This window comes from Pongo abelii, chromosome 13 (assembly GCF_028885655.2).
Source record: "Pongo abelii isolate AG06213 chromosome 13, NHGRI_mPonAbe1-v2.0_pri, whole genome shotgun sequence".
NCBI classification, from domain to species: domain Eukaryota; kingdom Metazoa; phylum Chordata; class Mammalia; order Primates; family Hominidae; genus Pongo; species Pongo abelii.
Window position 1 is genome coordinate 21,436,836 of NC_071998.2, and position 22,964 is coordinate 21,459,799.

Consider the following 22,964-nt stretch of genomic DNA (forward strand, 5'->3'; position numbering starts at 1 on the left):
ACGCAGGTGAAATGATGTCACCCAAGAGAACGCGGAACCCGGTCGAAAGGGTCCTCTCTGGCGTCCTTCTGCTTCCGTGGGTTTCTGGACAGGCTGCGTTTTGTTCTCAGGGGATGCAAGTTCTTCCTTTCAGGGCTGAAGCGTGAGAGAGGTTGGTTTTTGAAACGGGAGTATTTCAGGTTATTGAGGTCCAAAAAAAATAAAGTTTTTGTTTACGTCTGTATGGCTTGTAAGGTACAGTATTTTTCTTTGTGTTGCAAAAATGATGTATGCTATTATTCAGTAAAAGTTGGGTATGCTAATTCTACTGTAAGTAGAAACACACACATGTAATTATCGCCACCATCATATGAATTGCCATTTCTTTTTTCTTAAGCGGTGGACTTAACGTATGAAAACTTAAATGTATACAAAGCTCATAATACAGTTGTTACCTTAGAGTTGCAAGTCTGCTGTATCCTGTTTGGCCTTGATTGCGAGTGCTGTTATACTTGAACATTTACCGTAAATTTCTTTCAGTAGCAAACAAACCTTGTATGTAGGCTTTAAAAAAAATTCCCTTTTATAGGGACAGTTGGAATCGAAGTAAAATTGTTCTTATCTTCAGGGAGCACCGTCTAATGGAAGAAATAGAACTTTTGTGGAGATAACAATACGAAACCAAATACATATAGATGTCAGATCAGGTGTGGGAAGCTGGGACACACTTGGAATAAAAAGATGAAATTTCTGACTGGAAGTTTACCTGGGAATTGTGTCACTTCAGATACCCCTTTCTCTGGGGTTTATAAATGTATATTTATAATATGGTATATTTCACCTTTTGCAAACCTGCTAATCATACATTGTTCATTCAATTTTAAGTTGATTTTTATGATATTTCTGTAAGACTTATTTCTAAGAGATTTGAAGGCCTTAGCGCCTATAGTTGGATAAGTTCTGCCACAGACTCGTCATGTGGGCCTCAGGCTCTCATCTGTAAAATATAAAAAAAGTTGGACTTAAATAATCTGTGGGTTTTCCACCTCTGACTTCGTCTGTGATTCTAGAAGGTAGTTCGTATTTCCATACTTGTTGGGCTTTATATGCCCATCTTGTTTTTATAGTTAAATCGTCAAGTATTATTCTGGGTGAATATTGAGGAGAATTTTCTCCGCTAAAATAACCTAATTTTTGATGAAGAGTAAACAAGATGGCATAGTCAGACTTAACTGAATCTGTTAGCATCATAATGTAGAGTGTAGATCTGTTGTCTCTCTGCCGGCAGCATTGGATGAGGCTTTTAGTTAATTCATGTTACATTCCTAGGCGGTTTCTGTTTGTGCTCACTTTCTTTTTTTGAGGCTGTGAGTGGAAAGTGTGGGTGAGAAATTCTTATGATGAAAGTTTCTGAAATGATTAGGTACTTGATCAATATGGAAAGATTATTTGTCAAGATTATGTCTTCTAGTTTATTCCAGCTATTTCTCTGTACTACCTCTAGTTTGGTTTAGGCCACCACCATTTTGTAATTCATCTTGCTGGAAAGGTAGTTCTTAATTAGTCTTGATTGTTGCATTGTGTTTGTTTTGGTTTTCCTGCTAAGAAAACATGTCAGACAGTTTTCACTTCCATTTTACTCTACTTAACTCACAGCCTTTTCTCTGGAAAGAGCGAACAGATTGTAAACATGGATTTGTACAGTATAGTTCTTGTCTAGTTCATTCATCAGCAAACGTTAACTAATACGACGTTATCTAGAGGAGATAAAGCATTAATACTTGAACTCTATATAGTAAATTAATGAGAGAAATTTAGAATAAACAGATGAAGAAGAGGGGTCATGTACACGGTCTCTTTTCCCAACTCTTACATCTTTCATTAAAAAAAAATTTTTTTAATTTCAGTTTTTCCAGAAACGGGGGTTTTGCTATGTTGTCCATTCTGGACTTGAACTTCTGGGCCCAGGTGATCTTTCTTGGCTTCCTGAGTAACTAGGACTACAGGTATTTGCCATGGAGCCTGCCTGCCTTAGATCTTTCCCCTTTTTAAGGATCTGAACTTTTTACCTCTTACTTCTGTCTAGGTTATGGAGCCTTATTATCCTCTTGTAGTTCCTGTTATTAATTGTCCCTCACTAGACTGAGTCGCTTTAAGGGTAAGGACTGTTTCTTTTTCCCATTTTGTAGTCACAGCATCCAGCATATGGCAGACAAGCAATAAATATTTGAATTATGATTGTTATTTAATAAAATCATAATCATACCTCTTTTTTCCAACTATTGTAAAACCCACAATTATTGTGTAAGTAATTATTTGTGTGTGCGCCGTGTGTGTGTTTGGAGAGAGGGAGGTGGAGAGAGTGTATAAAATTTTTTATTGGTTTGGACTTTTGTGGTCTAGATATTTTTCACATCTGTGTAATTCTTTGTGGTAACCAAACTAAGTAAAACGATTTTAGACATACTTCTTTGAGGGGAGAAAAATCTTTGTGTAGGCAAATCTAGATTTTGGAAGGGAAGGAAAGAAAAGTTTGTTTAAAATATGTAACTCTTATTTTTCCTACCCTTTATTTCTGCATTCTCTGCGTAATGGATAGGGGATTTCTTTAGTTGCATCTGTTTTCTTTTCCTTTTTTCTTCTTTTTCATCACCTTATGGGATTGTGGACTGGGGAAAGGAAGTAGGGGAGCCTTAGGCTATTTTCACAGACCCTATTTCTGCTATGCTCTTAGAAAGAGATGGGTCCAGTTTGTTTGCCTAAACTCAAGAGTGGGAACCATAATTTCTTTTTAGAAATGATTGTTCCAGTGCTGGGCAGTAATGAACATCCTCACCCACATAGTACCAGTCCTTGAATGGTTTCTCCTAATACTGCCTATTAGCTTTTCAAAATTATTTTTTGGGTCAGGCATGGTGGCTCACGCCTGTAATCCCAGCACTTTGGGAGGCCAAGGTTGGTGGATAACCTGAGGTCAGGAGTTTGAAACCAGCCTGAATAACATGATGAAATCCTGTCTTTACTAAAAATACAAAAAATTAGTCGGGTGTGGTGGCCAGCACCTGTAATCCGCTACTCTGGAGGCTGAAGCAGGGGAATTGCTTGAACCCGGGAGGCAAAGGTTGCAGTGAGTCAGTATCATGCGAGTCAGGATTGCTCCACTGCCCTCCACTCTGGGCAACAAGAGCGTAGCTTTGTCTCAAAAAAAAAAAAAAAAAAAATATATATATATATACACACACACACACACACACACACACACACACACACACACGCCTATACACATATATATATGAAAAGCAAATTGTGACCATTGTGTAGTGATAGAATGATTTTATTTTTTATTCCCTTCATTCTCTTTCATGTGTCATTTGTGTATGAGAATTGTTGAAGTTTAGAGATGAATGACTTAAAAATTTTGTCTTGGATCTCAGAGGGTCAGTTCTATCCAGTGTTTGGACCTCAGTTTTCCAGAACCAGGCTCTCGATTTTTTTTTAAAGGAGCTTTATTGAGTTATGTTTTATATACCATAAAATTCACTCCATTCAATTAGATTTTTTTTGTTACATTTTGAACATTTCTGTTGTCCCCCAAAGATCCCTGTGCCCATCCAGGCCTGCCTTTTGCATAACTCTAAGCGTGCACAGTCCCATTCCTGCTTGCAGTGTTCTCTCCTGGACCAGCTTTGAAGAATGTCATCCGGGACTTTGAGTACCCCTGCTCCACACTGTCAAAATCCTTTCAGAGAACTCTGCTCCCAGAAAACAAAAGCCAAGGAAACAGATTTGATTTAGGCCCAGTGATAGAACTCTTCTCAAAGGAAAGGTGACATTTAGGTCTAGTTTATTCTCAGAACAGGGAAAAAAAAAATCCTAGCAAGGAGCACAGCATGCATCAGTAGCTCAATGATTTATTCTGCGTCAGTAGGATGGGGTGGACTTACTGGGCAACCACTGACTTCATTTAATGGTAACCTGCAGGTGAGTGCATCAGATCTCTTCCTTGATCAAAGCTTTTAGCTTGTCTCATTGCCAACCAGATTTCTAAGAAACTTGTTACACAGATCAGAAAGGCAGGCTGTTACATCATTTGCTTATAGTTTGGAAAATTATTCTTTTAATAAATAGTTGAATGCCTGCTATGTGCCATGTACTCTTCTAGGTGTTAATGACATTGTGCTGAACAGTACATGTTCTCCTGAAGGTATGCTCAAGTCACCTCATTGATTTGGCTGCTCTTTTAATCTTTATAGGGAGTTCTCTGTTTTTCTTCCTAATATTCCAAGATAACTTTTTTCTTGAATTTATGAAGTCCTGTTTATATTTAACCCTACCTTATGATCATAGCATTTAAATAATTGTCCCCTCCCCCAAGTAGTAGTGTTTCTGGTTGCTACTTTTTAATGGCTGCATAGTTCAAGCAAGTGTACCGTAATTTTACTTAGCAAATATTTGTTAAATATTTAGGTTGCTTCTAGTTACCTTTTAAATTGTTGCTATTATTGTGCTGTGGTGACCATATTCATGCATATGGCTTTTCTCATATTTTGGTATATAACCTGATAATTTGTCAGTTTAAATATTAGAGATTCAAACATGTTTTTTAAACTATTAATAAAATCTACCAAATTACTTCCAAGAGATTAACAGTGGCCATCATGGAAGTGGTGAGAATATTTGGAGTTTTGGATTTGACTTTATTTTACAGATGCCCAGACTTGTAGCTAGAGGTGACACTAAGCACCTGACTCCTCATCTAATGTTTTGTTTTCGTCTTTTATATTAGGCTGTGATTTTAGTGCTTTTGACCGACTAGTTGGTATGCTGAAGAATGCTCTGTGGGCCTTTGTGAACACCTTATTTTGTAGAAGTACGTTATGTCATACTGGCATAGAAGTCATGTACCTGTATCCTCTCTCTCACTTTTACTGCAGAAAAAAAAAGAAAAAGGAAATGAATGAAGAAGGATGCTGTTGTCAGAAGCAATTTTAAATGTTTGGGGACAGTGTCTTGTCCTAAATGCTAATTTTAGTGCGATAATTACTAATAATGCCTGCAAGTCTCCAAGAAAAGTTAAATTGTTGGTTATGTTACCAAAACACAGAATGGCCAGATTAAACAAAGGATGTCCTAAAATAGTAGTGTTGATGCTTAAAAGGTTACATTGTTTTCTGTAAACTTTAGTTTTGTGAAATAGGGTTTTCTTAGTTATGCTTAATGGATTAGTCATATGATTATATGGAAATAGACATTAAACATGTTAAGTTTTTGGGAGTTGCAGACTTAATGTGGTCTCAGGATGTTTCCTTGGCAGGACTTTTTAAATACAGGTTGCATTCTGAGAGAAAGCCAGAGTTAACAAATCTGTAATGCTGAACAGTTGCCAGTCTAGAGAAAAATTATATCAGTTTTCAGGAAACAAGTTTATTTTTAACTACTAAAAATGGTTTTAAATAGGCCTGGTGGAATAGTTGATACTAATCAAACTAGATTATAAAAAAGAATGTTACTTTAAAGTAGAAGGTGGTTTTGTGGGTTGAGTATGAACCTTAGAATTTGATAGACTTGAGGTCAGATTATGGTTTTGATATTTCTGAGGTGTGTGACTTTAAGCATCTGAGGTGTGTGACTTTAAGCAAGTCTGTTAAACCTGATGTTCAGTGTATAAAGATGGGAGAGCCCAGTTCAGTTTCTGGCATGAAGCTAGCTGTTACCAGATTGAGGCTTTAAAACCTGCTATACTGCTTAAATAAAAATGTGTTAATTTTTATATCTTTTGTAATCAAATCAGTGTAGCCAAAATTCTGGAGAAGAAACTTTTTCATTGTGGTACAATAATTTTTATTAAAGTTATATACATACACATTGTGTTTTCTGCAACAAATTACTACAAATTTATTTGTTTAAAACACAAAGATTTCCTCACAATTTCCATGAATCAGGAGTCCTGGTATGGGGTTAGCTGCTGGGCCCCCTGTCCAGGGTCTTACCTTGCAGGAGCTGTGATTTCTTTCTTTTCTTTTCTTCTTTTTTTTTTTTTTTTTTTTTTTTTTGAGACAGTCTTGCTCTGTCACCAGGCTGGAGTGCAGTGGCGCGATCTCAGCTCACTGCAGCCTCCACCTCTCGGATTCAAGTGATTCTCCTGCCTCAGCCTCCCAAGTAGCTGGGACTACAGGTGTGCGCCACCACACCCAGCTAATTTTTGTATTTTTAGTAGAGATGGGGTTTCATCATGCTGGCCAGAATGGTCTCTATCTCTTGACCTCATGATCTGCCCTCCTCGGTCTCCCAAAGTGCTGAGATGACAGGCGTGAGCCATTGTACCCAGCCCAGAGCTGTGATTTCATCTGTGTCTCCTTCCAAGTTCACTGGTAGAATGTGGTTCTTGTGATTATAGGACTGAGGTCCCCCATTTTCTTGCTGGCCGTCAACTGGTGACTGCTTTCAGCTCCTAGAAGCTGCGCTCAAGCCCCTGCCACATGGTACCTTTCACATGCCTTCTCACAACATCTTAGTCTGAAGAATTGGCAAGAGAATCTCTTGGGAAGGACTCAGTTCTGCTTTCTCTGATTAAGTCAGGCCCAGGCTCACTCAGGATAATCTCTGTCTTTAACTTGAATTCACCTTACTTGGAATCTTCATTACATCTGAACGTCTTTCCTCCTTTGTCATATGATTTTACCTAATCATGGGAATGAAATACATCACATTCACAGCCCTGCCTGCGCACATGGGGAAGGGGTTTGTACAGGAGATGGACACCAGAGGTAATCTTGGGCAACCTATGTATGGGACTGCCTGCGACAGACACAGACACAGACACACACACACACACACACACACACACACACACACACACACACACACACGTGTGTGATTTTATTTTACCTAGTAGTAAAATAAAATTGTACCTACACACACACACACACACGTGTGTGTGATTTTATTTTACCTAGTAGTAAAATAAAATTGTACCTCCTTTTAATCAAGCCCATCTATGGTTTTGTCCCAGACTTATTTTGAATATAGCTTTTCTCCATTATATTCGAATATAGCTTTTCTCCATTATATTCGAATATAGCTTTTCTCCATTATATTCGAATATAGCTTTTTTCCATTATATTTGAATATAGCTTTTCTCCATTATATTGGTCCATCCTTTTTAGGACAAATGGAGCCCCTGATCAAAGGAAACTGTTGTGAGTAGGAGAGGATATGCTTGAAAATTATGGCCACAGGGACCAGGTTGGCCAGTTTTTCATTTGTCTATGACCAAGATCTTAAGATTTCAAAGGAACAAGGAATGAAGGAGAAGAAACATAACCTTGATTTGTCTTTTCCCAGCCAGCTACTTGTACTAGCAATTTTGTAAGACTGCTTTGGGCATGATAGTTGAAGGCAGGATGGCCTTAGGATAACACGCTACAAAGGATACATAATGAGCAAATGAAAAGCTTAAGAGGATGCAAAAAGATTCCTACATAAAGAAACAAACCATTTTGAGAGAGTGGCAAAAGCCCTCCTTAGATTGAGTCAGGAATGTGAAATACTCCTTTTTCTATGAAATCTTAACTCTTACCTTCACATTAATTCAGAACTCCTACTCCTAATTTTTCCGTTTTATGGCCTTTAAATATTATGTTGGCTGCTTGCGTCTGGGTTTCAAAAATTGTTAGAATGAGCTTCTTGAGGGTAGGGCCCATGTTTTTATATCTTATTAGATTAGCAAATACTTACTTATTTTTAGAAATTGTCTCACCATGTTGACCAGGCTGGAGTATAGTATTGCAGTCATAGCTCACTGTAACCTCAAACTGCTGGGCTCAAGTGGAGCTCCTGCCTTAGCCTCCTGAGTAGCTAAGACTACAGGAGTGTGCCACCATGCCACACTAATTTAATTTTTTTAGTTTTTATTTATTTATTTATTTATTTTTGGGTAGAGATAGGGTTCTCTCTTATGTTGTCCAGGCAAGTCTTGAGCTCCTGTACTCAAGCTCTTCTCCCACCAGGGCCTCCCAAAGGGTTGAGATTACAACTGTGAGCCACTGCATTTGGCCTGTCTCTATCTTCTTCCTAATGTAATTGTTGGCTTGTAGGAGTCAGTCAGTAAATACACCTTGATTCAGCAATGCATACTTCTGCGTAATGGTAAAGGATAGCACATTCATGTTTGTAGTACAGAGATCAGAACATTCTGTACAGAAAACTAATGAATTCTAAAGTTTCTGTTTTCAAGTGCTTTGTTTTTTACTTCTAGGTGAGTCTTTGGAAGTATTTTTACTCTTACCAGTGGGCACAGTTATCTGTTTACCAGGTCCATAGCAAACCAGAAACAAAATACTATAAAAAGGCTAAGGAAGGTGGGGGTATTAATATATTAACAGCAGGGATATTAATAGCATTTCATTTTATGATCGGTTTCTGGCTGCTTCCTTACTATCTAGCCATACTAAATGTTTTGCAGTTTCCTGGCTACACTGCTGTCTCTTGGCAGCTACTTTTCCATAGCAGCTAGTTCCTAGCGTTACCGTAATACTTACATCATGCAGTGATTTACTTTTGTTTCTTTCTTATAGCGTATACTTTTTGAAAGCAGGAAACGATGTCTTTGTTTTTGGTTTAATGCCTGTCACCAAATAGATGCTTAAATGTAGGCTTGAGTGAATGAATGAGGCAATGAAACTCTAAAAAGAAGACCGTGTTAAAGTATATAACTTTTAGTGTAGGGACAAGAAGGGACCACGAGCCTTAACCCCCCAAGAAGAATTCACTGTCACAGCACAGTGGAACACATTATGTTCATGATTTTTTTTTAATGTTACAGAGTAAGTATATTTACATATGAATTTAAGGGGATTAACCCATAACCAAGTCAAACATTTATTTTTGTTTTTTAATTTTTGTAGATACTGGGGCGATCCTCCCACCTTTGCATACCAAAGTGCTGGGATTACAGGTGTGACCACTGCATTGGCCAAATCAAGCATTTGAAACGTGGCAGTCATTTACTTTTGTGCTTGTGATTGTGTCCTTTATTCCTTAGGAAGGTCATTAGGTTTGTGTTGAATAGAGCTGAGATTTCTGCAGTCAAACATGATTGCTATAGAAAATTTGCCACAAATATTGTTAAATCTGTCATCTTCCTTTGTATGATTATTTGGAAGGTTAACTAAAAAACAGAATGGGAAAAAGTATTAATCTTGGTCCAGGCAAACACTTAACCTTTCTGTACTTAAGATATGTAATTTTACCTTGGGTTTTCTTAGCATGAAGTCTGTCCTTTAGGATTTCAGAATTAACATCAACAGAAAAAGTTACCAATAGGTATTTGGGAAACAGGAAGGACGTGGTGTTCTTGGGCTGTGCTGTTTTGCCTCCAACAGTTTTTGTAAGAGATCCATTGCCAGAGGCAACCTTTGCCATCTTTATGTTTTGATGTTTAAAATTAATTTTTAATTTCTTTCCTGTCTTCGCTAGCAGAATCATCAAATACCTAGAAAATCCAGACTATCCTTCATAGGCGTGATTCTCCACATTGGTGCAGCTAGCCATGAACTATCCTTTTCTTCCTCTTTTTCCCAGATATCTCCCGGGGCCAATTCAGCATCTCTACCTGGCCATCCTAACAAGGTGATTTGTGAAAGGGTGAGACTTCAGAGCCTGTTCCCTCTCCTCCCAAGTGATCAGAACACTACCGTTCAAGAGGATGCTCACTTCAAAGCTTTCTTCCAGGTTCTTATATATTTACCCTTTCCCTACATAGGGCTGAAAGTCACATTCTACGGTGTTGCTAGGAAGGCTTGAAACAAAATGCCCAATATCGTCTCCTTGTTTTCTGTTGTATGTGGAAATAAGTATTCTTCTTAGAGGACTTCAATATTTTTTCAGCCAGCTTTTCTGACAAATGTTTGTCTTCTTGAGCTACTCAGCTACTGTTAATTATTTGACTACTTAATATTCTTGTGTTTTGATCTTTTGGTCTTAAATCACTTGTCCTAATAGGTCAAGTTCTGTAGGAAAGTAGAAGATAGTGTAGAATATATGAAGTTGTGTAGGAAAGGAAAAATGAAAGCATGTAAGATGTTCACTGGTTACTTGCTTGGCACCCAGAGTTCGATAGTAACATATATTTCTGAGAGAAAACATGGTTACTTGTCTTCTTTTACCTGTGGGTAAACATGTGAGTTAAAATTTTTTTTTTAAATATAAAATGAAAACTCGAAAGTAAGATGTGTAAATGGATTGAAACTCATTAGGTTATTAACAAGATTACTGGGATCTGCCCATAGAAATCATTGGCTACCAAACTTTCAATCCATATTCCTCGAGAAGCATGTTTTAGTAATGGAAGTCAGTATCGCTGTTACCACAAAAGTTAGGTTACACAATTGCCTCTGAGTGGTAGGATTGCAGGCCAATGTGTGTAAACGTGAGGTAGTGAAATAATTGATCATCAAGGCTGGGACTTTTGAATAAGAGCCAGCTCATTTTCTGTTTGTATGAAAGTGAAATGCTTGTGACACATAAAGTTGGAGATAAAAAATTTGGAGGGATTGGTGATCTAAGGCTCTTCAGTCTGGTATTCCTTCTTGGAATTTGTGCCAGGTTCTCTGCTTTGCATGTATTAACTCTTTTTTGTTTTTAGCCCTCACAATAAGCTAGTCATTGATGGTTTTTAAGATGTGGAAACAGGCTAAGAAAAGCTCAGTGAGGTGCCTAATCACATATGTAGTTATTTGGCAGAGAAGGGGCTCCAGTCTAACTTTAGCTATATCTTGTCTACTATGTATTTGTGGAAGAAATGGACTTAATACCCTTACTACTGCCACCAATAAAAAGGGTTTTTTTTGGGGGGGGTACTTTTCTTCATACTCCCTTTGTGTTTTCAAACAATAACTCAATATAAACTTTAATTTCAGAGAGTAGCTGCCAAATGCAGTAGATTTAAACTCATGTTGTGAAAACAAAACAAAGTTAGAGCCAATTGCATTTGAGTGTTGCAGAAAGATGAAATGTATTGTTGTTAAATTTTTATTTAAATAGTCTTAATTTAACTTAAGCCTTATTTTCCTTGAACCTTAGAACAAAGCCCTCAATGAACTTTGGGGCGGGGATGCAGGGGGATCTAGAAGGTTTTTTTGCCCAGAAACTGCCCTACATGGAAGCACTACATGGAAGCACTGTTCGACATGAAGCAAAGTAGATCTTTCTCACAACCTCTTTGAGATACTGATACCTTCAGCTAGTTGATATCTTTTAAAAAAGGGTGTAATTTATTAGTTCCAGTTATGCTTCTTATCCTTAAAAACTTAGTTACCACATGCAAAGAAAAACCTACCCTGCCATCTAGTGTCACAAAATTATTCTCTTAATGTGTTATGCTTTCTTCTTGGCTTTCTCCTCAAGTACCTTCTCTCCCAATTCTTTCTACTTTTCCTTCTTTTTAGAATAATCTGTTTTAAACAGATTTACCTGTGTTCTCATTTTTTTCTTAAGGCACCCTCTCTGCTTCCTTTAAACTCCTTCTTTTCTGAGAACATCAGCCTTCTCTAAGAGTAAAGAAGTTGATTGATTTCCACCATCCCCCACACCGAGCATGAGGAGTTGGGTGTATGGCTAGTCAAGTGGCAATATGGGAGAAAAAAATGTGTTGCTACACTTCCTGGATTCTTACTGTTGTTTCTACCACCAGTCTTTTTGAACAAAAAAAGTTATCCTGTTTTTGAGCTTTTTTTTGGTCAGTCATATCTATTATTTATCAGTTCTGTCATTGTCCTTGTTTATTACAAACTTTTACATTTTGCTTCTCATATTTGCTTGTTTTGTATTGCTCCTAGTCAGGACTTCTTTTTAATTGCCCAAAATCCTGGGTTTTCTTTTAAATTTTACATGCTTTATTTGTGAAATAATATTTGTGAAATATTTCATATATGCAATTTAGAAAATGTAAAGCAGACACCTATATAATAATAAGACCATCTAGTGTAAGAAACCAGCCATTACCAACACTTTTGAAGCCCCCATATGACCCTCCATGTTATATCCCATACTTGTGCCTCACGTACATCTCTCTCTTCAGTATCCTTTTGTTTTTCTATATGGTTTACCATATAAAATATCCCTTGATATTATACTGTTTAGTTTTGCTTGTTTCTGAAGTTAGTATAAATGATGTCACACTTTGTATACTTTTTAAAAAATTCATCCCTACTAGTGCATCTGCCTGTATACTTGATTTATTTTATTGTTTTTAGTTTTCTATTATATGAATATACTGCAGCTTGTCTCCTTTCTTTTTTGCTTGACATTTGGGTAGTTTCCTGCTTTTTTTGTTTTTGTTTTTGTTTTTTAATGTTATTACAAGCAGTGCTTCCAGGAATATTTTGTATGTGCTTCCCAGTGCACATTTGGTTGGTATTTTAGTGTTTCTGTGAAAATGATGGCTTTGTGTACTCATTGCCCACAGAAGAGGTGTAAGTGTAGGCTCATTTGCATCTCTATAAAAACCCATATTTAAAATTAGAATCTTAAAGTGCTTCTTACAATATTTTAAACATTTTAAAATTAAGGTATACTTAACATAAAATTTACTTTTTTAGCATATAGGTTTGTGAGTTTGACAAATGCATACAGATGTGGAGTCACCACCACAATGAATAATAAAACAGTTTCATCACCCCCCAAAATTCCCTCGTGTCTCTTTGCTGTCAACCCCTATCTTAAAGTTTTAAAATTAGCCATGTCTTTACTATCAGTGGATTCAATGGTTGTGATTGAAGATAGTAAGTTTTCAAAAGGTAATTAAGTACATGGTGAGATAATTTTATATCTGGCACAACCATTAATTTCAGGGGTGTTTGTGATATCTTAATGACTGCTATGTTATAGCTTTTATTTTGTAAATTTGTTAACAGAAAGTGGTCCTGATCCAGACCCCAGGAGAGGGTTCTTAGATCTCGTGCTAGAAAGAATTTGAGGTGAATCCATAAAGTGAAAGCAAGTTTATTAAGAAAGTAAAGGAGAGCAGCCCTAAGGCCTGCTGTTTGCCCATTTTTATGGTTATTTCTTGATTATATGTTAAACACGGGGTGTATTATTCATGCCTCATTTTTAGACAAGGTAGGTGCTCCCACGCGGTGGCTCACACCTGTAATCCCAGCAATTTGGGAGGCCGAGGCGGGCAGATCACTTGAGGTCAGGAGTTCGAGACCAGCCTGGCCAACATGGTGAAATCCCGTCTCTACTAAAAATACAAAAATTAACCAGGCCTGGTGGTGCGCACCTGTGGTCCCAGCTACTCAAGAGGCTGAGACACAAGAATCGCTTGAATCCGGGAGGCAGAGGTTGCAGTGAGCTGAGATTGTGCCGCTGCACTCCAGCCTGGGCAACAGAGCAAGACTACCTCTCAAAAAATAAAAATAGACCATATTGAGTAACTTCCTGACATTGCCATAAGATTTGTAAACTGTCATGGTGCTGGTGGGAGTGTAGCAGTGAGGATGACCAGAGGTCACTCTCATCACCATCTTGGTTTTAGTAGGTTTTAGCCGGCTTCTTTACTGCAACCTGTTGTATCAGGAAGGTCTTGTATCTTGTGCTGACCTCTTACCTCATCCTGTGACTCAGAATGCCTAACTTGATGGGAATGCAGCCCAGCAGGTCTCAAGTCTTATTTTACCAAGTCGCTGTTTAGTACGGACGCACTCTGATTCAAACGCTTCTCACAAATTTACTAAAGTTAAATTAGGTGAATGAAAATTTGAAGAGCTATACACATAGAGAAATATGCCAGGTTTCTGAAAGAGGAAACAAATTATTGTGAAAATACCTATATTCTAGCAAATTTGTAGACTTAATGAAATTTCCAGCCAAAATATCAGCAGAATTTTGTTTTTAGAGCTTTCAGAATTATTTTTAAATTCATATGGAAGATTATTGAAGAAAAGGGGGAAAAACTTTTCCAAAAATTGTCATAAGGGGAGAAATATGCCATAAGAGATAGCAAATCCTATTAGAAAGAAATAGCTCTGTCAGAGACCTCTGTGTTGGTATTAGATTGGTGCAAAAGTAATTCTGGTTTCAGACCGTGAATTTTAAATCATCATAGTTAGGCCCAAACACATCTTTATTATTCAAAATGGGAACCATTACAATCAACACATTTTTACCAAGGATAAATAAGTTTGTTTATTCTGGTAGCATAAAAATCACTGCTTCGGGATTGGATGTACTCTTGGAAAATATTTTCTGCATCCTGCTGGTTGTAGAAGGCTTTTCCCAGCAAAAAGTTGGTTGTCAAGATGCTTGAAGAAGTGGTAGTCGGTCAGCGAGAGGTCAGGTAAATATGGCAGATGAGGCAAAACTTTGTAACCCAATTTGTTCAATTTTTGAAGCGTTGGTTGTGCGACGTGCCAAGAATTCGACGAGAAGAATTGGGCCCTTTCTGTTGACCGGTGCTGGCTGCAGGCATTGTAGTTTTCGGTGCACATCATCAATTTGCTGAGCATACTTCTCAGATGTAATGGTTTTTCAGAGATTCAGAAAGCTGTAGTGGCTGAGCACGGTGGCTCATGCCTGTAATCCCAGCACTTTGGGAGGCCGAGGCGGGTGGATCACCTGAGGTCAGGAGTTCAAGACTAGCCTGGCCAGCATGGTGAAACCCCATCTCTACTAAAAATACAAAAATTATCTGGGCATAGTGGCGCATGCCTGTAATCCCCGCTACTCGGGAGGCTGAGGCAGGAGAATCACTTGAATCTGGGAGGCGGAGGTTACTGTGAGTCGAGATCGCGCCATCGCACTCCAGCATGGATGACAAGAGCGAAACTGTGTCTCCAAAAAAAAAAAAAAAAAAAAAAAAAAAAAAAAGCTGTAGTGGATCAGACCAGCAGCAGAGCAGACCACCAAACAGTGACCGTGACCTCTTTTTGGTGCAATTTTGGCTTTGGGCAGTGCTTTGGAGCTGCTTCTTGGTGCACCCACTGAGCTGGTTATTGGTTGTCGTATAAAATCCACTTTTTATCTCATAACAAAATCTGATAAAGAAATGGTTCCTTGTTCTTGTGTAGAATAAGAGAAGATGACACTTCAAAATGATTTTTTTTTTTTTTTTTTTAATTTTCGGTTAGCTCATGAGGCACCCACTTACCGAGCTTTTTCACTTTTCCAATTTGCTTCAGATGCCAACCGACCATAGCATAGAACAATTCACGTTGAGTTCTTCGGCAACTTCGCATGTAGTTATAAGAGGATCAGCTTGATGATTGCTCTCAATTGGTCATTGTCAACTTCTGATGGACGGCCACGCCCCTCATCTTCAAGGCTCTTGCCTCCTTTGCAAAACTTCTTGAACCACCACTGCACTGTATATTCGTTAGCAGTTCCTGGGCCAGATGCATTGTTGATGTTACGAGTTGTCTCTGCTGCTTTACGACCCACCTTGAACTAAAATAAGAAAATTGCTTGAATTTGCTTTTTGTCTAACATCATTTCCTTAGTCTAAAATAAACATAAATCGCAAGTAATAAGTCATTAACAAAGAACATAAAGTGAGAAATTCCCATTAAAATGATATATAACATAACCACATTTATTTAAGAATATACTCCAATACCAAACGGCAAATTCCAGCACTGCATAAATTGCAATTATTTTTGCACTCACCTAATATATCTGGTGGATATTTTTCAGCCCCTCATCCTGCATCCTTGAAACCTCCTTCCCCTGGCTTCCATCACACTCCACCCTCCTGCTAATCAAGTACCCAGCATTAAATGTTGGTGTTTCTTAGGTTTCGGTATTGGGCCTTGTTTTCATTACATAAACTTTCGAGGGGCAATTTTGTCTATGTCTGCAGCTTCATGAACTATGATCTATCTATATATCAACACTCCTAAATTTATATTCCTGCCCTCTGAGCTTCAGCTGTTTACAGAACACCTCCAGGTGGGGTATCTCTCAAAGGGTCTCTTGATTTCAGGTTGTTTTAGTGTCTTTCCTATTTTCACTGGTTTCATGTTTATACTTTAGATTTTTTATTTTAGTCTCTTATCTATAATTATAGCTTAAAATTATTACAGTTACAGATACATGAGTAGAATCTAGTACTCTGGTAGAAATATAGTGATAACTACAATTGTAGCATCAAGCTAAATTAGTTTTTGTGAACCAATGATGTTTTGTGTAATTAGGAACTGTGAAAAATATAGTATATAACATCACTAGTCTGTTACTCAAATACTAGCCATGCAGGCCTCCTTAGACTTAGGAAGCCACTTTATTTATAGTTCCTGTGTTTTGGTGGACTAGCAGTTATAGCCAATGATAGGAAAATACCGTATTTTACTATTCATTATGGTGTGATTGCAATACATTATGCTACTAGAGTGCCTTTCTGAGCAGCCACTGCATATCAAACTGTTATTCTCTTTGGGCTCCCGTTTAAAAAAAAAAAAAAAAAAAACTTGGCTCATATCAAAGAGCAAAATTTTTTTGTTTCTGCATGTTTATGGTAACTTTTGAAAACAAAACATTCAAAGTCTCTTTTTTTCTTCTATATCTGCAAGTAAAATAACATTTCAGGAGAATATATTAGTTGTCTGGTTGAGAGACAATTTCATTGCAAAATTGTGATCTGAGGAGTATAAGAGTCATACATCAAATGAAAGTCCTATGTGAAATGAGACTGTGTACATTATATAGTTCAAGGGCACCATGTTCACTGAACTGTCTTAAAAAGTTTCAGTTTCACTAATAGAAACACATTTTAGGCCGGCCACGGTGGCTCATGCTTATAATCCCAGCACTTTGGGAGGCTGAGGTGGGCAGATCATGAGGTCAAGAAATAAAGACTGTCTTGGCCAACATGGTGAAACCCAGTCTCTACTAAAAATACAAAAATTGGCTGGTGCGCGCCTATAGTCCCAGCTACTTGGTAGGCTGAGGCAGGAGAATCGCCTAAACCCAGGAGGCGGAGGTTGCAGTGAGCTGAGATCGCGCCACTGCACTCCAGCCTGGCAACAGAGCGAGACTGTCTCAACAACAACAAAAAAACACATTTTACATATTGTCTGGACATAGTTTAAAAATAAAAACCTCAGCTTGTGGAGAATAAAATGAGGTAATGTTAGAAGTCATTTTGTAAACTATTGTGTGATCCAAATATAAAATTATTAGTTTTCTGCTTTCCCCAGCTTATATCCATCTTCTGCAAAACAAGGATCTTGTCTTATTTTTTAGTAACAAGTTGCTTATATAGAGTGTTGATTTCTAAGTGTTTTCACATTTATTTAAAATGAATAAAATTTAGTGAGAGTTTGCTCTTCCTGGGCCCTTTGCATTTAACTGTTTTTCCTTAATTGTGGAATAAGAAACTTCATTTTTGTTAAAGATAATTAAGGCAAGTAGAGAAAGTCTGGGAGTTTAAAGGAGAATTGAAGATTCTTAACTCATGCTGTGCATATTTGTAAATCTAAGGTGAAGAGTAGTCCTGACTGATTAGAAGGAGGACCAGGTTCTTGAGAAATTCCATTTCCCCACACAAGTTGCCTCTTTGCTGCTTTGGGAAGGAAGTCCTTAGGGCTCACTAGTGGTTGCCATTAGAAGCATGTTGTAGTCACTGAGTAGAACTTGAAGCCTGTTTCTGTTTTGGGAAAAGTTTGTCTGGCTCAGCATCTCCTATTATCTCTAAGACTTGCTGATATATATAAACCCAAGATATATATTACATATAAAATTGTTTTTCTTTGGCCTTTAATGACTTCTGACTTGTTCATCTGGAATTATGGAATGCATTCTTATGCCTGCCTCAGGTTCATTTCACTTCTGTTGATGTTTTGGTAATAAAAATGGTTTGGTGTTAATAGAGGTGTGCTCCTAGACTCATTTTTATCAGATTTAATGCTAAGCATAAAACCTGCCTTTCCTTCCTTCCTTCCTTCCCATTATGACCTCTTTTACCTCCCTTGATCCCTAAATCTGTAGCAGTGTTCTATACTGTAATATCTGTACAATGTTCTATATTATTAAATAATAGAGACAGTACTTGTACCAGATTTGAATCAACATCTTATGAATTTTAAATTGTCAACACTTGGTACTTTGAAAAGTTGGTCCACTGGCCTAGAATCAACAAGGAGAGGAGGGAAAGAACTTCTCTGCCTGATAATTCAAAATCTAAATTATCCAAGCATCATCACCTGGGATAATAGTAGAAATGACAGTTCGTGGACCTCTGGTCCAGACTTTCTGAATTAGAGACTGGGGAGTGGGGCCAGCAATCTGGTGTTTCTGAAGCATGTAAAGGTTTGAGAACTACTCGCATAGGTAGTAATGGAAAAACCCAACTCTGTAAAAATATTTTAAAGAGGTTTATTCTGAGACAATATGAGTAACCGTGGCCTGGGAAACAGTCTCAAGAGGTCCCAAGGAAATGTACCCACTACAGTTGAATTACAGTTTTAGGGAGGCAGGAGTTACAAAGTCATAAATTAATACATGGAAGTTATACATTGTTTCAGACTGAAAAGACACGGAATATCTTGAAGTGAGGACTTAAAGATTTTAGGTGGATTCAGAGATGAGATTCTATAATTTGCAGTTGGTTGATAGAGTAAAGCTTTGTGTAAAAATTTGGATTCAGCAGAAGGGAATCTTATAAGAAAGTCTGTTAACCAATACACTGGGTTAGAGTGACCTGTAGGGGTGTGTGAGTTAACCCTTGTCTGGCTTGGCCTTAGGTCCTGTTTATAATTTGGTATTTTATTGTCACAAAAAAGTTCATTCTGTTAGGTCCTATAATTTCTATTTTAACATTAATTCTGGTCAGTTTTGCCTAAACTCCAGAAGCAGGGGATGGAGAGATAAAATGAGGTGTATCTAGTCTTCCTTCCTGTCAAGGCCAAGAACTCAATCTTTCTAGTTTCTCTGGGGTCTCTGTAGTCAAGAGAGAGTCAGTTCAGTCATTTGGGGGGGGACTTTATTTTTAGTTTACAAAAGCAGTGGGAATATCCTTCCAGATTCAGCTTTGTATTTACTCATGTTAAGAGTCCTTGTAGTAGCGTAGTTCTGGATGAGTTTTTATGTTTTTATGTTTAGAGGTTCAGAGACAGCATGGATCATGAAAATCTGAACCCCAAATATGGTGTGAGGAGTGAACCTAAGTTTGAATTCTCACGGGAGAAACCCACTTCCACTCGAAGTCAACACAGAGCAGACATTTCCTTATTGACGTTTCCTTCTCTTTTCCACTGGAATGACTTTTTCTTGTCTTCCTTTTTAAGTGTACTACTTTGGAAATTTTGACTACTTCATGTAGGGGTCTCAGTCATAAGGCCTTATCTTCTATTCCTCCTGAGAGCATCAAAAATACAAATTTGGTTTTCAGTTTTCTCAGTTTCTGAGTCCTTGGTGATTTCCCTTTTTTCCCCTGCATTTAGCATTGCATTTTAAAAGCATGTTTGTTAGCCAGGCGTAGTGACTCACACCTGTAATCCCAGCACTGTGGGAGGCCGAGGTGGAAGGATTGCTTGAGCCCAGGAGTTTGAGACCAAACTGCGCAATATAGTGAGACCTTGGATCTCCAAAAATTTTTTTTAGTTAGCTGGTCATGGTGGTGTGCACCTGTAGTCCCAGCTACTTGGGAGACTTACGTGAGAGGATCTCTTTAGCCCGGGATGTGGAGGTTGCAGTGAGCTGAGATCGTGCCACTGCACTCCAGCCTCAATGACAGAGTGAGACTGTCTTTAAAAAAAACAGGCCAGGCGCAGTGGCTCACACCTGTAATCCCAGCACTTTGGGAGGCCAAGGCGGGTGGATCACCTGAGGTCCGGGAGTTCAAGACTAGCCTGACCAACGTGGAGAAACCCCATTTTTACTAAAAATACAAAATTAGCAGGGTGTGGTGGCGCATGCCTGTAATCTCAGCTACTCGGGAGGCTGAAGCAGGAGAATCGCTTGAACCCGGGAGGCGGAGGTTGCAGTGAGCCGAGATCCTGCCATTGCACTCCACCTGGGCAACAAAAGCAAAGCTCCATCTCAAAAAACAAACAAAAAAGTATGTTTGTTATATTTAAGCCATTATTTTTAGATTTTTGTATTTTGATTTTCACTGAATGTCCGTGATTTTATCATAAAGTAACTTTGAGTTTACATTAACAAAGTTTATACTTACATTCTATTCTGTAACTACAGTAGTGATCTTTCATGCCTTGTCCTAGGTTGATTTTAACTATCAGAAACTAGTAAACACTTTGCATCATGTTAGGAACATCCATGTATTTACTCATTGCAGAACCAAGAGCATGTTTGGCCCATGGAAAAGTGAATGTAATCTTCTGACTACCCATTCCACTCAAAGAATGCTTTAGATGACAAGGTCAGATGAATTTGCATTCCTCATTGACTTTCCTGGACTGATTGTTTTTTATATATATTTTTTTATGACATAGAGCCGTCTGCTTAAATTTTATTAATAACTTCCAAGTTCTCAGTCATATATTTTGATTCTATTTAGGGCATTTTTCTCAGAGCCCTCTGACTTCTTGTTCTAATGTGGAATGATGAATTTCCACACTTGCTATACTACCATTCCTGGAATTTCATTTCATTGTACTCTCTGGGTTAATTCTGTCATTTATTGGATATTGTGTAATAGCTTCAAATAAGAGAGATAGGGAATGTTGTGAGCACACATCAAGTGATTTTCTGCTATGTAAGGAGCACCTTTGGGTCTTGATACATCTGGCAAAGGTCGTTTTTTTTTATGCTTCCACACAAACTAATAGTGTGATTGGAGTACAAAATTCTGGGTTCAATATTCATTTCCCTCAGAGAACTTTTAGCATCTGTTTCTGCTATAGGAAGTCTGATGTTAATATAATTCTTATTTCTTTGTAGGTTACTACCGCTTCCCTTTTCTGGAAACTGTGAGAATTTCTTTGAAGTTCCTTAGAGTACTAAAATTGATAAGGGAAGTGATGAAATCATATTGCATATAGCAAACTACTTTTTAATGTTTTCCTGTATTTAGTCATTGTGGTTTCCTATGACTGAGTTAGAAAGTAAACTTATTGGCCCTGCGCAGTGGCTCACGCCTGTAATCCCAACACTTTGGGAGGCCAAGGCGGTCGGATCACCTGAGGTTGAGAGTTCGAGACCATCCTGACCAACACAGAGAAACCCCATCTCTACTAAAAATATGAAATTAGCCAGGCATGGTGGTGCATGCCTGTAATCCCAGCTACTCAGGAGACTGAGGCAGGAGAATCACTTGAACCCAGGAGGCAGAGGTTGCGGTGAGCCGAGATGAGGCCACTGCACTCCAGCCTGAGCAACAAGAGCGAAACTCCGTCTCAAAAAAAAAAAAAAAAAAAAAAAGGAAAAAAGAAAAGTAGTAAGTACTCTAATGACTAGCTCCCTTCACTTCCCATTCTTTGTCTCTTCTTTGTCACCATCACAGCACAAGAGAAGTGATGGTAACTTTACTTTTCGCAGCCACTTTTCCTTACCTCTACTTTTAAAAGCTTTGCATGTCTTGTAAAATAAGAACATTTTTAGCCCACAATTTGCACATCACTGAAAATATATAAAGGTTTATAACCTAAGGGCTTTCTCTGATCATTTGACCTTTATCATGAGTATCTGTAGCATTCGCCTCCATTTTAGGTAGTGAATTTTTAGAATTCAAAGTTCTGTGTCTTAGCTTACATTAGGCTTATTCAGAGTAGGATATACAATGTGGGGTATGTATGAAAAACTAATGATCATGATTCGTTACTAGCATTTTGTTTTTAAAAAGTCAGTGTTAAGCTGGGCACGGTAGCTCACACCTGTAAACCCAGCACTTTGGGAGGCCGAGATGGGCAGATCATGAGGTCAGGAGATCAAGACCATCCTAGCTAACAAGGTGAAACCCTGTCTCTACTAAAAATACAAAAAATTAGCTGGGCATGGTGGCATGTGCCTGTGGTCCCACCTACTCGGGAGGCTGAGGGAGGAGAACCACTTGAACCCAGGAGGCGGAGGTTGCGGTGAGCCAAGATCGCGCCACTGAACTCCAGCCTGGGCAACAGAGCGAGACTCCGTCTCACCAAAAAAAAAAAAAAAAAAAGTCAGTGTTAATCAAATCTGTTTCACCAGTTGTGGAGCCAGCCTGTTTCTGATGCTCATGTAGTTCATGTGCAGGTTTGTCAGGTCTTGATTGTTCTGCCTTTTTAAAAAAATCAGAATATTTAAATTTCAGTGGTTATTTACCTTTAAGTTTTAGGATTATCAGAACATAAGAACTAACTTTCTCACTAAAATTAAAGGATGAAAATAAGTGTACTTTTACTAGATTAGTTGGTGGTTCCTTACCCAAAGATTGAACCAACCACGGATGGGAAATAGTCAGAAAAAATGAAATAAAAGTAACAAGACAACAATACAGAATAATACAAATTTTAAAATACAGTATAACAGCTATTTATAAAACATTTACATTGTATTGTGTTGATATTGTTAAGTAATTTAGAGATTTAAAGTATATGGGAGGATGTGTGTACGTTATATGCAAATACGACACCATTTTATATCAGGGACCTGAGCATCTTAAGACTTTGGTATGGGGGAGTGGTCTCTGGAACCAGCTCCCTAGGATACTGAGGGATGACTGTACAGTTAAATCTAGGGAGAAAATAAGGTTAGTATGGTGGTAGGAAAGTTAGAACAAAATGCTTTTGTATTTTGTATTTTAATTATAATGATAATAAAATTGATTATAATGTCTCCTAAATATAGAAGGGAAATGACATGGTTTTTGGAATACTGCTAAGTAATTTGGAATGATCAAATGTAGCCATTTACCAATTTGCTTCATTCCTTTCAGCTTAAATAATCAGTTCTGATTTATATGCTTATCTAAAATCTAACACTAATTTGTAATCCTGTATATTTTTGCAGTGGTATAAGATGATTTTTATGGTAGCTGCAGGTACTAATTATTTTGC

At 37.9% G+C, this 22,964-nt stretch overlaps 1 protein-coding gene across 22 annotated transcripts in view; it reads left to right on the forward strand.

The window, feature by feature from the left end:
- The window catches only part of RNF38 (ring finger protein 38), a 153,089-nt gene that overhangs the window by 88,002 nt on the left and 42,123 nt on the right, over positions 1-22,964 (forward strand). For 7 of the 22 annotated variants that reach the window (XM_054519705.2, XM_024252427.3, XM_054519714.2 and 4 more), the window contains one exon: positions 9,562-9,711. The exons of 7 other annotated variants lie outside the window; for them this stretch is intronic. The gene's annotated coding sequence lies outside the window, so the exon portion shown is untranslated. Of the gene's footprint in view, positions 1-50; positions 152-9,561; positions 9,712-21,350; positions 21,371-22,964 lie in introns of those variants that run through there. 8 more of the 22 variants (XM_054519704.2, XM_024252426.3, XM_024252424.3 and 5 more) reach the window with 4 other exon arrangements.